General features: G+C 38.6%; 1 protein-coding gene across 14 annotated transcripts in view; it reads right to left on the reverse strand.

Annotated features, from left to right (window-relative positions):
- Positions 1-15,002, reverse strand: part of DAB2 (DAB adaptor protein 2) — a 942,412-nt gene that overhangs the window by 82,740 nt on the left and 844,670 nt on the right. The window lies entirely within an intron of this gene.

Genomic DNA, 15,002 nt, shown 5'->3' on the forward strand with positions numbered 1-15,002 from the left:
TGCAAAGGAATGACAAGCTGACATATATTTATTAATGTTTCTCATACTGTGTGACAAAATCTGGCAGAGTAACTGTGAATGGAGCAATTTGTCACCATTTTATGGAATCCTTTCACACACAGAATTCATGCCTTTGTTCAAGCTGCCTAAAGTATTTAGGTTTTCTAAAAGATTTCCTGGGCAAAACTCCCACAAAATTTCTGCTATTATTTTCAAGGCTTTCAGCTCTTCCTTATGTATATGAGACAACTCTTCTGTTTTTAACATTCTCCCCAGTTGGATATATATTTAGGAATATCTTGGAAATAAGATGTGAGTCTTCAAAGAAAACTTGTAGAACTTATATTGGCTATTTTCTTATAAAAATGTTAATCAAATTACATGATGAGCATTTTCTACAAATCCTCCAATTTGCAAGGATCAATATTAATGAGGGAACTTACTGTTTATTAGTTAGCTGATTCATCATTTTAGACAGCTGACTCAGACAAGACATGGGATAGAGTCAAAAGATGCCCCCCCACCAATATTTTAGTAATTGTAATATATTTTAAAATATATTTTAATACATTTTATAAAACATGTTTACACACATATACATACATTTTAAAATATTAAACATTAAATATACATGTAATTTTGCAAAGCTTAGATGGCTGACCAAGGACAAAACCATAACAATTTTAGGGAGGTAGAATTTGGCTCAGTATCTGTTTTCTAACCATCAGGACAGCCCTGCCACAGAAAGGGCTGCTTTAGGGAGCAGTAGGATTTTCATTCCTAAAGGTGTTCATGCAGAGACCTTTTTCTGAAGATACTATCAAGCATTACAGGTATATACAGAAAGATCTCTAAAGACCCTTTCACCTCTGAGACAACAAGGAATAAAAATATCATTTGAGGAGTTCCCATGGTGGCTCAATGCTAACGAACCCAACTAGTATCCATGAGGACACAGGTTCGATCCTTGGCCTTGCTCAGTGGGTTAAGGATCTGACATTGCTTTGAGCTGTGGTGTAGGTCAGAGACACGGCTCCAATCTGACATTGCTCTGGCTGTGGCATAGGCCAGCAGCCACAGTTCTGATTCAACTCCGAGCCTGGGAACTTCCATATATATATGTATATATTGAGGAAAATTGAGTTTTAACTTCCTGCTCTCTTCAACCAAAAGTAAGTCCTCTGAGTAGGGGAGAGAAACATTGTTAAAATTAATTGAATGCCAAATATTGGGATTTGGATAATCAGTTTATAAAGCATGGTATTTGTTGTCCAAATGTTTATCTCAGAAGGGATCAGGATCATAAATAGCACTTAATCATGCCTGCATCCCTTAACTAGTAGTGTTTTCCTAGTAATGATTTTTTTTAGGTTTCACTCTAAGTCCAGATGGCCACATCCTTCTGTTATGGGTTGAATTGTGTCTCCCCAAAAAGATACGTCGAAGTACCTCAGAATGTCACTTCTTTGGGAAAAGAACATTGCTGCTGATATAATTAGTTAAGTTAAATTGAAATCACACTGGAATAGCAGGGGTCTCTACTCTCATACAGTTATTGTCCTTATAAAATAAAGGCATGAAGACACAGCGATGCAGGGAGAATGTCATGTGAAGAAAGAGGCAGGAATGAGTGTGACTGACACCCCTATAAGCCAGCAGAGGAGCACGAAGGATTGCCAGCCTTCACAAGGAGCCAGGTGAAAGACCTGGAGAAGATTCTCCTCCACAGATGGAATCAACTCGGCCAACACCTTGAGTTCTGACTTCTGCACCCCAGAACTGTGAGAGGAGTTTCTGTTGTTTCAAGCCACTCAATTTGTGGTACTTTGTTACAGCAGCCCTAGGAAGCTAATGCATTTTCCTTAGAGTCAATCACCTTTAAAAGACATCTATGTATTTATATTCTTTCAGAAAATTTCTATGCATGTGCACACATGAATACCTTTTCTCCCCCTACCCCAGTATATACTGGAAGCATATCATAAACCCTCTAAACTTGGCTTTATTACCTATTTTTTAATTAACACTATTGAGGTTTTTTCTATTTCAACATACGAAGGGCTACTCTGATATTTTGAATGGCTGTGTACTAAGCCATTGCATGGATTCATTGTATATTGGACCTGCCCTCTACTGATGATCATTCCAGTTATTATTATTATTTTTTTAGGAGGTTCCCAGGCTAGGGGTCCAATTGAAGCTACAGCTGCCAGCCTACACCACAGCCACAGCAACGCAGGATCCGAGCCGCGTTTGTGACCCACACCATGGCTTACAGCAATGCCAGATCCTTAACCCAGAGTGAGGCCAGGGATTGAACTTGCTTCCTCACGGATGCTAGTTGGGTTTGTTAACTGCTGAGCCACAACGGGAACTCCAATTCTTTAATTACAAACAATGCTACATTGTTTGGATAAATGCCTTGAACACATTCAAATATGTGTACATAATAATTTCCTGGAAGGGGTAATGTCAAGTCCGATGACAGATGCATTTTTATTTTTTATTTTTTTATTTTTTTCATTTTTTTTTTTATTACTCAAATGAATTTATCACATGACAGATGCCTTTTTAAAACATGATAGTTTCTGGCAAATTATCGTTCAAGAAAAGTAGTTCTAGTTAACATTTTGATCTACCTGTGAGAGTGCCTGTGTATCACTGACTCTGTGTGGGTCCACACTTTTGATTTCTTTCCCTGTCTTTAACAATGAATGAAGTAAAGTATGTTTTCATATTTTTGGGCTGTTTGTATTTCATTTCCTTTAACATTAGCCAATTTAAAAAACAGGTTGTCCTTACTTATGTGTAGGCTTAAGAAATTCTTTTTAAAAAATTATGTTTGGAGTTCCCATCGTGGCACAGTGGTTAACGAATCCAACTAGGAACCATGAGGTTGCGGGTTCCATCCTCGCTCAGTGGGTTAAGGATCCGGCATTGCCATGAGCTGTGGTGTAGGTCACAGATGTGGCTCGGATCCCGAGTTGCTGTGGCTCTGGTGTAGGCCGGTGGCTACAGCTCTGATTAGACCCCTAGCCTGGGAACCTCCACATGCCACGGGAGCGGCCCTAGAAAAGGCAAAAGAAAAAAAAAATTGTTTTAGCTCTACTGAATTGGTGGAAGGTATATATAGTGCAGGTGGCAACTATTAAGAGTTAATTTTTTTTTTTTTTGTCTTTTTGAGGCCACACTTGTGGCATATGGAAATTCCCAGGCCAGGGGTTGAATCAGAGCTGTAGCTGCTGGCCTAAAGCACGGCTACAGCAATGCAGGAACTGAGCGGCATCTTCGACCTACACCACAGATCAATGAAATGCTGGATTCTTAACCCATTGAGTGAGGCCACGGATCGAACCTGCATCCCTCAAGGATACTAGTAAGGGTCTTAACCCGCTAAGCCATAATGGGAACTCCTGAATACTTCTGCCTTAAAATTAGCTTTTGTTGGAGTTCCCATGGTGGCTCAGTGGTTAATGAACCCAATTAGGAACCATGAGGGTGCAGATTCGATCCTTGGCCTCACTCAGTGGGTTAAGGATCTGGCATTGTGGTGAGCTGTGGTGTAGGTTGAAAATACGGCTTGGATCTGGCATTGCCGTGGCTGTGGTGTAGGCCAGCAGCTGTGGCTCCAATTCGAACCCCTGGGAACTTTCACATGCTGTGGGCGCAGCCCTAAAAAGCAAAAAAAAAATTAGCTTTTGTATGTGGGAAAAAATATCCAGAGATTTACTTTTGCTTAAAAGTTTAGCATTTAATTTACTGGTTAAAAATCCAAAACCATACTTATTAAGCTTTTAAATTCAGTTTACAGAATTATTCTTCTATTTATGAGTCTAGATGATTTTAGTAATCATTTTTAGAGAAATCTGAATGTGTGTAATTACTTTCATGCACTTAGTTTTATATTTATATATGAAATAAATTCCTTAATATATTTTTAAAACTAATTTTATAAATTTCATCTGCTTGACTTCCTTTTTAAGTATGTTGCTTGACTTCCTTTTTAAGTATGTTGATTGTCTACCCGAAAAACCTTCCCAAATACCTAATATTTTAAAAGATCTTAACAAAAACCCCAAGCACATAAACAGTGAAGTTAATCTTCTTTCATATTCCAAGCTTTTAAAAATTTTGTACATGAGTTAAAGTGATAAGTCTATATCAACTATTTCATGATGCATTTTAAATTGCAATTACCTACCTCATCTTTTGTTTTAGTATGCCAAGTTCCCTTAAATATTACTAATATTTCACAATTTCCAAACATGGATATATCACTTAAACCAAAATATTAATAAGATTGTTTTGATCCCCTTAAATGTTTTCATACTTGATTCCAAGTTTTTTGAGGGTTGAAGGATGCTTAACTACTAAGGGAATTATGTCATCTAATATCATTTTTTGGAGTTGACTTCTCAGCTTGCTTGAGGTTGCTTAACAACCAGAAATTTAGGTCAGGACATTTACTAAATTCTGAACATACTGAGTCCTGATTAAGAATTCATAACAGCGACTTCATAATTTGAAGGCTGGTATTTTAGTCCTACCTTGTGAATCCAGTCTGTTGAAAGGATCCCTTACCTTCCATCAAATTGGTTACCTAAGAAACTTGGGCTTTTTTTTTTTTTCAGTTTTAAGATATAAATCGTTTTTTCTATCTAACTCTACAGGTTGTAAAACTTGGTGGGGACCTACATTCTTTATCTTAATTTCCAATCATAACCTTTTTATATATTAAAATAATATCAACTGAACCTATGCATTATTTCATGGCTTTCTCTTACTATTCAGTCACTACCTCAAAGGACATTCTACTGACAAGAAGAATGGTGGGGTGTTGGTTTATCCATCTGACTCTGAACTACCTTTGTCTAATCACTTGTAATTTGATTGAAAGACCTCATACATCTTGATAATATGATCACCAAATGAAGGTCTTGTAGATGTCATATTCACATACTCAGATGTATCCACAAAGGCATTTATCCAAAAATGTCCATGGCAGCATTGTTTCTATTAAAAATACTGGAATCAATCCAAAGGCTTATTAATAGAAGTTAGGTTATATTACCTACTAAAAGGCACTAGGATTCTGCTGCTCATTTTAGGACTGAAGATGACACATTATCTGGCTTTAATGCTTTAGTGTCTGGCAAACTCAGTACCAAATCTGCCTGACTCCTGACTCCATGATCCTTGGCTTGCAGAGTAGCAATCCGGGATGCTGACGCCACAGTACAGAGAAGAAGGAAATGTATTTGGATGGAAACAGTCATCCTGAGGATTCATCACACTGTTACCACTATACCATCTCATCTACTTTTCCATAGTGTGATGTTTGTGATTTAAGAACATACACATTTTGAAAAGGAGTAGATGGCTACATCCTTTCCCGACGATGTGTAATGTTCTGGGACTATACACGAGAGTCTATTTTTCTGCATGTTTACTTTTTAAATAGTGACTACCGAGGCACTAGGCACAGCCTTGCCTTCAGAAATTTATGATCAGAAAGAGGATTATCTATTCTGATAAGATCTTTTTTTTTTTCTTTTTTGCAGATGAACCTGCATTATATGAAAGTTCCTGGGCTGGGGCTGAATCAGAGCTGCAACTGCAGCCTACACCACAGCTTGTAGCAAGACCAGATCCTTAACCCACTGAGCGAGGCCAGGATTCAACCCACATCCTCACAGAGACAATATCGGGTCCTTAACCCACTGAGCCACAACGGGAACTCCTATTCTCATAAGATCTTACAGTAAGAAGAATAAAATGTTAGCGCCAGAAGAAACCGTAAACTTCCTCAGTGACTAAGTATGAGCCTAACTAACGTGCTCCAAGTTCCACCAGTGGGGGTAGAGCTCTGAGGGGTGGGCCCCAAGAATCATGGAACCTGCGTAAGCAGAGCCCATTGTTATGCCAGCCTCAGACTGAGGATGAAGTAAAGGCCAAGCAGTTCTGAACAATGGGTCAGAATCCAACCCAAACTGATTTTCATTAATGCCAAACAGAGATGTTTCCAAAAAAGTCTAGAACGTACAGCACAAGGTAAATAATCAACTTGTGAAGTTAATTTGGATAACATAGGATTTCAGGAGTCATCTGATAAGAACAATAGGGACTGGTAGCATGGTTTGGGGCAGGCAGGCCATGGAGCCACATTTCTCGTTTTTAAAAGCACACACAATAGAGCTGGCCTTCTTAGATCTATGGGAGTAAATAAAACTCTGAAACTTTATGCAAATATGCCTTGAAGTGAGTATTTTTCATCTGGATGGAAGATCCACAATTTAATAAAGATTTTCAAAGGTCCGTGGAACTAGCGACAGTTCAGCATCAGTCATAATTTCCTCCTAGGCCCTTGGACTAAAATCCTTGGCTTGGTGAGGAGGGTGCCAGCAAGAGGTAACCCCTTCTAAGATGTAGATTGCTGCCTCCCAACATTTAGTTCACAATCCAGTCAATGTTTAACTTGTTTTCCTAAAGGGAAGGTAACTTTTTAATTAAAAAATAAGGATTTCAACAAAGATAATTAAAAACGACTGTTTTTACAAGCTAAAAAACATGCATATATGACATAATATAAGACCTAAAAATAGCTGCATTGGAAACTAAATAATTTCTCCCAATGAATTTAACAACTATTAATGCTTATGTCATCCAAATGTCAAGGGAGGGGTCATCTTCTGCTTCAGATTTAAGTAAAAAGTGGTTCTATCCCTCATTCCATATCTTATTGTTCCTGTAAGTGTATCTAGGAGTTGGTGGTGTGATGAGGAAAAGCTTATGTTTCCCTTCCTGTCTCATCCACCGAAGCTCCTCTTTTCTCTTTGCTCCAGGCCATTCTAAGCTTGAATAAAGCCTATTACTTTGTTATTTTCTAAAAGACTCAATGCACACGTGTGTAGCAGATTTTGCTGAAGGTTTAGAGCAATGCAGGGGATTTCCATCACAGCACTACACATTTCTTTTTCTGTCTGTCTTTCTCCCTTTCTTTCTTCCTTTCTTCCTTTCTTTCTTCCTTCCTTCCTTGTCTTTTTAGGGCCGCACCCACGGCATATGGAGGTTTCCAGACTAGGGGTCTAATCGGAGCTACAGCTGTCGGCCTATGCCAGAGCCACAGCAATGCCAGATCCCAGCCGCGTCTGTGACCTACACCCCAGCTCACGGCAACGCCAGATCCTCGACCCACTGAGCAAGGCCAGGGATCGAACCTGCAACCTCATCGTTCCTAGTCGGATTTGTTTCCACTGTGCCACGATGGGAACTCCACAGATAACTTTAAATTGAGCATTAACACTGCTATTCACAAATGACCCCTACTCCCCCACCCCTGGGCTTTCTCACAAAGTCCTGCTTCTCTAGCCTTTCCTGTCTGCTGTGTTTCTTAGCCCTTTCCCCTCTCTTAATTTTCACCCTTTTTTTCTCTTTGTTCCTTCCCCCAGTCACTGAATAACTGTCAGCTGTTTGTGAAGAACAGCTTATCTAATCTTTTTAAAAACACTGTCATTTTACACACCATGTTTTGGGAGGAGGTTTCATTTTTTTCTACCTAAAGCAAACTTTCAAGGTATTTTCCTAGATGAAGACCGCCAATCTCTAAGTGACTTACTACTATAATTACATTTGTATATATGATTTTAATAATAAATACAATAAAGAATAATATTACTTTGATTTTGTCATCATGCTACTCTTAACTGTCCTGTTTAAGACCAGGAACCTCTTCTTTTTTCCAACCTGGGTATGTATCCAGTTGTGCTGGATGGGGTTAACATTTCCTTACTTTTGTCCAAGGCTTGGTTTTGAAACCTCTTCATGGCTTCCTCCTACTATTTCTCAGTTCTTGAAATTTATATTTCTCTCTCAGAAATAGAGTTGTCTTATGATCTTTGGGACAGCTTACATTTATCTCTTCTCTACACTTAGAGTGCCTTTATTTTTTTCCTTTTCTAACCATGATCAGAAAAGCAGAGGGGAAAATCCTACTCTGCATTACTAAAACTCCATCCTCCAACTCCGAGATGCTTTTCAGTTAGGACAAAGAAGCCACCAAATACGGGACTGACTCATTCCGTTTAGTTTCTCTCTCCCTACACTATCAATACTCAGTCTGCAGTGCAGCCTCTTTTATAATTCTAACTCTTTAAAATAAACTTTATTTAGTCTTTATTTAGGGACTACATCTAGTATTCTCTGAATGTTTAAAAACACACATTGGGGAGTTCCCATCATGGCGTGATGGAAACGAACCCAACTAGTATCCATGAGGACTCAGGTTTGATCCCTAGCCTCACTCAGTGGATCAAGTATGCAGTGTTGTGTAGGCCACAGACGCAGCTTGGATCTGGCATTACTGTGGCTGTGGTGTAGGCTGGCAGCTGTAGCTCCGATTCAAGCCCTATTCTGGGAACTTCCATATGCCGTGAGTACAGCCCTAAAAAAGCAAACAAAACAAAACAAAACAAGACTCTCACTTTGAACAAAGCATAGCAAACTTTTTACACGGAATCGCCTGTAGCCCACTGATACAAGCAGCTAGTGATGTTTTGGAGATGTCCAAGAGGTTGGGATTTCCAGTAAGGCAGTGTGGATGCTCTCATGGAGGACTAGAGACACAGATGTAATTAGGAGTGAATTAGAAAGCGCCTCTAGGATTTCCAGGTACCTGGACAAGATGCTACTCTGGGAATGACAGTGAGAGCACATGTGAAGGGGATGGTAGTGGGTAGGGGTTATGCAGAAAGGAGGAAGACGGTCCAGAGGAGATGAGAACCATACGTTTAGAAATCTAGCAGGGGGACTACAGAAGAGATATGAACTACAGAGAGTAAATGTTATGCTTGGTTAACTGACTGAACATGGAATGTCAAAGACAGTAAGTAGCTGAGGTTTCCTCAGAGCTTATACTCAGAATATTTGAAAGATGATATATTACTTGCTCTGGTAGGGATATAGGAAGCGGAGGATAAATTGTTAAAGCTTTGTAATATTCGGAGTCAGTTGGCATTTGTACACTCACTTCAAACGATGCATCAAATATGACTGATTGCCTGGGAAGTTTTATGTATCTGAAGGAAAAGAGTTTCTAATTAGGATCTGCTTCACTTAGATGATGTACATGGCAAAGACCATTCAGGCAATCTGTCATGCATACTAAATTATTTGAAAAGCTGTCTACATTAATCAAATTAATTGCGTAAGGCTAACCTATGGGTTCTTAGACCGTGTTTAAACACACATACGAAATGTTTCTGCTTGTTCTTAAAAAGTCTATTTTTTAAAAGATGGTTATGTCTAATGACTTTTTTTCCCTTCAGAACTCTGTGTTTAGAACAATCACTGATGGCTTGCAATAAATCATTTCCAATTTCACTGTCTTCTCAGGCAATGTTATCCAAATCTGGGACTTATAAAACCATTTATATACCAACAGCTCTGAAATTTATTTCTCCAGCTCTAACCTCTCCCCTGAACGCCAGACTCAAATGCCTGCTGCCTCCTATGTATTTCATATAAAAGGTATTTCTACTGAACAGGACCAAAACAGAACTCTTCATTCTCTCTGTTTCTCATCCTTCAAGGTGCTTCTTTCTTATCTTTCTCTTTCAATTGATGATGCCAGGATCCACTTCATTGCTCAGATAAAAATTTACAAGTCATCCTTGGCTCTTCTCTCATCCTCAATCTTGACACCACTAATAAGCCTATTTAATTGGTCTATAAGATTCTTTTTTTAAAAAAAACTTATTTATTTATTTTTGTCTTTTTAGGGCCACACCCACGGCATATGGAGGTTCTCAGGCTAGGGGTCTAATGGGAGCTGTAGCCACTGGCCTACGTCACAGCCACAGCAATGCAGATGGATCTGAGCCGAGTCTGCAACCTACACCACAGCTCACGGCAATGCTGGATCCCTGACCCACTAAGCAAGGCCAGGGATCAAACCCGAAACCTCATGGTTCCTAATCAGATTCGTTTCCACTTTGCCACGACAGGAACTCCCTGGTCTATAAGATTCTTTGTAAATGTTTCCACTTTTCTCCATCTCCTTAGCTACTGTTTTGGATTATCCTCCCTTCTAACACTGAATCCATTATAGACAAGGTAGCCAGAATAATCTTTGAAAAATTCAAATCAAAGTCTGTCCATTTCTCTTACACTTTAGAATAAAAACCTTTGTGATCCTGTATTCACCTACTTCTCTGGCTTTAACTGATCACTGACCCTTCTCACATGATTCTTCATCTGCGCTGGATTGCATTATGCTCCTTGAAGAGTCCAAAATTACTTATTCTTATGGGCTTTAATGTTTATCAGCCTGGACCATCCTCCTTCTAGAGCATTGTATATCTGGATCTTTTCAGTTTTCTAGTTCTTTTCTTAAATCTCACTTCTTCAGTTTAGGTTTACCTTGTACTCTGTCACAGTCAGAGTCTACCAGGAGAATGAAACCACTCTTAAGTATTTAAAACAGAAAATTTAACACATAACATTGGTTAAACATGTGGCGGAAGAGCTGAGAAGCCAAACAGGAGATGGTAAAACAACCCAGAGTTTGGCAACAGCAGAAAGCGACCACCAATTTTAGACTGGAGAGATTAAAAAAAAGAGGTGGGTTTATTGAATTCTAGGACCACAGCAGAAGCTAGAACCACATCAGGCATGTAGCTCTGGCTTAAGACATTACTCAAGGTATGAATAGTCCAAAGGAGCGGCTAAGGAGATGGAGAGAAACCCCCTGGTTTCTCCCTTTCTCTGGTGCTTCAACTCAGTGCTTCCATTGGCTAAACCCAGCCACAAGCTAGCTAACAGGAGCCTGTAGATTATAACCTGCAAGGTCAGCCTCGCTGTGGTACAGAGTCAAGCAGGACATGGGGGAGAGATTAATCTGAATGAAATCAGTTCAAGGATGGGTATGTCACCCAACTTAGAGTAGTTCCTCTTACCCAGACACCTCCTAACCCATCATTCTTTTTTCATTACAGCACATATCATTCTTCAAAATTTCTTATTTGTTTATTTTTTACTGTCTTTCTCTAGTTCACATCCAACACAGCATCTGGCATATTTTATGTGCTCAAAAATGATTGTCAAATGACTAGAAAGAGGATAATCTTTTCTCTATAAGGTCACATAGGAAAGATACATAAAGGAGTCCTTTAATACTTTTTCAAGTTTGTACATAGTGCAACTAGAAATCAAACCAGGGTTATTCATTAAATTAGTAGTAGATACACATTCTTTATAGACTCCCTATCTTAGCAGGGGAAGGTAACTGTATTTGCTTAGCAATTTTCTTCTTTAAGGAAAACTTTACTGAAATATGTTTTTATTTTTAAATGATTTTTATTTTTCCATTACAGTTGGTTTACAGTGTTCTGTCAATTCTGTACAGCAAAGTGACCCAGTCTCTCTCTCTCTCACACACAAACACACGTATACATTCTTTTTCTCACATTATCCTCCATCATGTTCCATCACAAGTAACTAGATATAGTTCCCTGTGCTATATAGCAGGATCTCATTGCTTATCTACTCCAAATGCAATAGTTTGCATCTATTAACCCCAGACTCCCAGTCCCTCCCACTCCCTCTTCCTCCCCCTTAGCAACAAGTCTGGTCACCAAGTCCATGAGTTTCTTTTCTGTGGAAGGGTTCATTTTTGCTGTACATGGCACAAATATGTTTTTAAAATATTGTCTAATGTTTTTGGTTACAGGTAAATGTTTCTACATTCAAGAAGTGATAAAAGAGACTTAAACATCTAAAAATTTCAGAGTACCTCCTTCTTCTTCAAGTCACCAATTCCCCCAATTATTAATAAAAACATTGTGTGCATGCTGCTTCTAACACCTTTAGCTCAAAGATCTCAGAGCACTGGAGACACAGTTTAGCATTACCATTCTCCTATTTTTAGTTGAGGAACATGAGATTTAGGAATACCAGGAGATTTCCATCAGAATTATAGCATCAGAGGACCAAAGAAACCTTAACAAGATAATCAAATCCAATCCCTTTGCCTCTAAAGTATGCATCAAATTATTGAGCTAAAATAGGATTATATCTAAATCCTCATTTGTTAAGGGCTCCTGGGAAAGGAGACTGTAATGACCCCATTTTAATAGCATTTACTGTTCATAAATGTTTCCTGATATTTATTCTACATCCCTCACACTACAGTTTAAGCCTATCTGATCTCACTCCTTCCTGACCTCCCATAATACTCTCAATTCTGTATTGCTTTTTAATTTTTTTGTACACAAAAATCTCATTTCTGTAACAAGATCATCAGTAAGAATTACATTGCTTTACCTTGTTTCAGTTTGCCTCAAGGTTCAGGGATGTGTCAATTAGCTGATGGACTACTTGATAGACCTTTCCTAAATTCTGTAGAAGTTTTGTAAAGGTATAGCTGGTAAAGCATTTAAGAATATCAGATTTCATTCACTTTGAAATTTCGGGTTCATCAATTGCATCATGCATCAAAAGTCTTCTATCATTTCTCCATTCCCAGCAAGACTTTTTTTTTTTCCAAATAGGTAGAAGGGTTAGGACTGAATGGTCATGTTACCCTCTCTCATGCCTGGTATTGCCATTCATATTGGCACATAGAAGTAAATATGCATAGAAATACGCAAGTACCTAGTCAAATGACAATGATAAAGCCGTAGGGTTAGAATCTACTTTCAACGGACAAATAAGTGAGTGAGTGATGTGCACAGGTAATGCACGTTCCAGTGTGACACAAGAGGATTAAATCATCATCATCATCACCATAGTACTTAGTATGTGCCAAACACACCTCTAAATCCTTTCACATGTATTAACTTATTCTTCATAATAATTCTGTGAGTTGGCACTGTTATTATCCCATTCTAAAAAAAGGAAAGCTGACATAAAGAAATGTTACATGTCCAAGAGGATGCAGTTGATAAGGTGGAGTGCTGACGTTCAAATCCAAGAACCCATGCTCCTGAGCACTACACTACAGTTTCTGTGGCTGAAGGGGAGGGGACTTTAATAGGAAGTGCCCAGGAAACGGCACATGGTGGTTCTGGTTTCAGTTCTCACTACAAGAAGAAGTGACTGTTGCTTGCGACAGCAGACAGAAGACCACTGTTCTCCCAGAGGAAACACAGCTGCCGAGGAGAAGGCGCTTACACACACAGCACAGATAGTGCAGCAAAGCCTGGTCAGCATTTAAGGGGAGAGTTTATGAAAAATTTCATCCATAAAGAGAAGGTACGGCATGACTAGTGACCCAGACTTAGAAATAAGGACTCAAGAAAGAAATGAGCATTCCAGCCCAAACCAGACATTACATTCTGCAGATAACTAGACACCCAGAAAAGATCAGACAGTATCAGACAAATAGCCATGTAGACAAGTCTTATGACTAGTTGCTTAGTAGAACATGTTGATGGTCTTCAGTAAGCAATTGTTTATAATTAGAAAATTAAAGTGCATGAAATTCTTATTTGAGAGTGTAGATGTAATCATTCTATGCAGGTTCTTTCATAATCTTACAAATGTTCCAAGTCAGGAGTCCTTCTATCTATGGCTAGATGTGAATTTCTGGATGGGGAGTTGGATGAACACACATTCTGACTCTTGAATTCTTTCCTTGTTGACAAAGTTTGGATGTTACATGTTACAAACACATAATATATGTGTTAGAATTATCACCTGGTGTTACATTGGAAGTGGAAGTTTCAACACCCCCCCCCAATATATACAGTCACACACATACAACCATATATACATATAAATACACATATATGTATTTATATACATACACCTTCGTATATATAGGTATATGTATATAAATACATATATTCAGTCACACCCTTCTGCTTCCAACACTTTGCCCTCTTTCATTCCAGTCTCCTCAGCTGACTGTCAAAATCTTTTCATGGTCCTGTCCTGCCCCACTTCACTGAATGGATATTATTTTACAATTTTCCATTATTTTCTGCAGACACAAAATGATATCAAGTCCTCCACCCCCATGCACTGCCAAGCTAGCTCTTGTTACTTCAGCCAGGAATAACGTTCAAACTCCTAGATTTACCCAAATCTAGTTACTCTTTGAGGCCCAAATCAAATGCTACTTCCTCAGACTATATTCTCCAGAAACCCCAGTCACCCCAATTTCTATCCTCCTTTGGAATCTCCTATGAAAGCCACTTCACATGGTGCTCTGCACACTGCTGTGCTTCATGTGTGTATTGCTTTCTGACACATCAGTCATATACTTTTTGGGCCTAGGAATAGACTTTTAAACTTCTTGCCCTTGCTCAGCTCTTAGGACAATGGTAGACATATGGCTAGACTCTCAATGCACAATTGTTTGTGATAAAATGAGCTGAAAGCACTTAACTGTTTTCCTTCAAACTAACTGACGTCAATAAATAAATTATTTTTGAAGGGCTTTTTCCCCTCTTGTATTCCAGAAGGACCTGAGGGGCACATTGTATATAGAAAGAAACAGAGTTCCCTTGAAATCCACTGCATGTTCAATGAGATCAACTGAGTATATTCTCTTCTCTCCTCATGCTTTTTAATCTGAATAACTTATGTATCTCTGATGTTGGACAAAAAAAAGCATTTTATTGGGAGAGAAATGGAGGGGGAAATCTATTAGTATAGAAACATGCAATTTTTTGAGCATAAACATATTTTTATGATAGTTCTGCAGTTAAATTTTTTGACAATTTGAGTCCTCTATGTCCAGAAATTGTAAAATTCTGTTTTACTGGCACTGGTATTTGGGCAGGCAGCCTGAATGGACTAAGGAGAAATAATGAGAATAAAATATAAAATTTACCTAATAGGTTAAACTCAGTAATCATAGACTATAGTGATATGCCTCAGCCTCTAAGATTCTAATCCACCTTGAGAACTATGATAGCTGTGAATACATCAACTATGAAGTTGCCTATAACAGTTTTCTAATAATTTGTGCTTTTAGTCTCAATCACCTCCTGAAACTATGA

Source organism: Sus scrofa, chromosome 16 (genome assembly GCF_054392235.1).
Source record: "Sus scrofa isolate SSC_HxYL_T2T_F1_AM1 chromosome 16, Sscrofa_HxYL_maternal_Yorkshire_Landrace_v2.0, whole genome shotgun sequence".
Classification (NCBI taxonomy): domain Eukaryota; kingdom Metazoa; phylum Chordata; class Mammalia; order Artiodactyla; family Suidae; genus Sus; species Sus scrofa.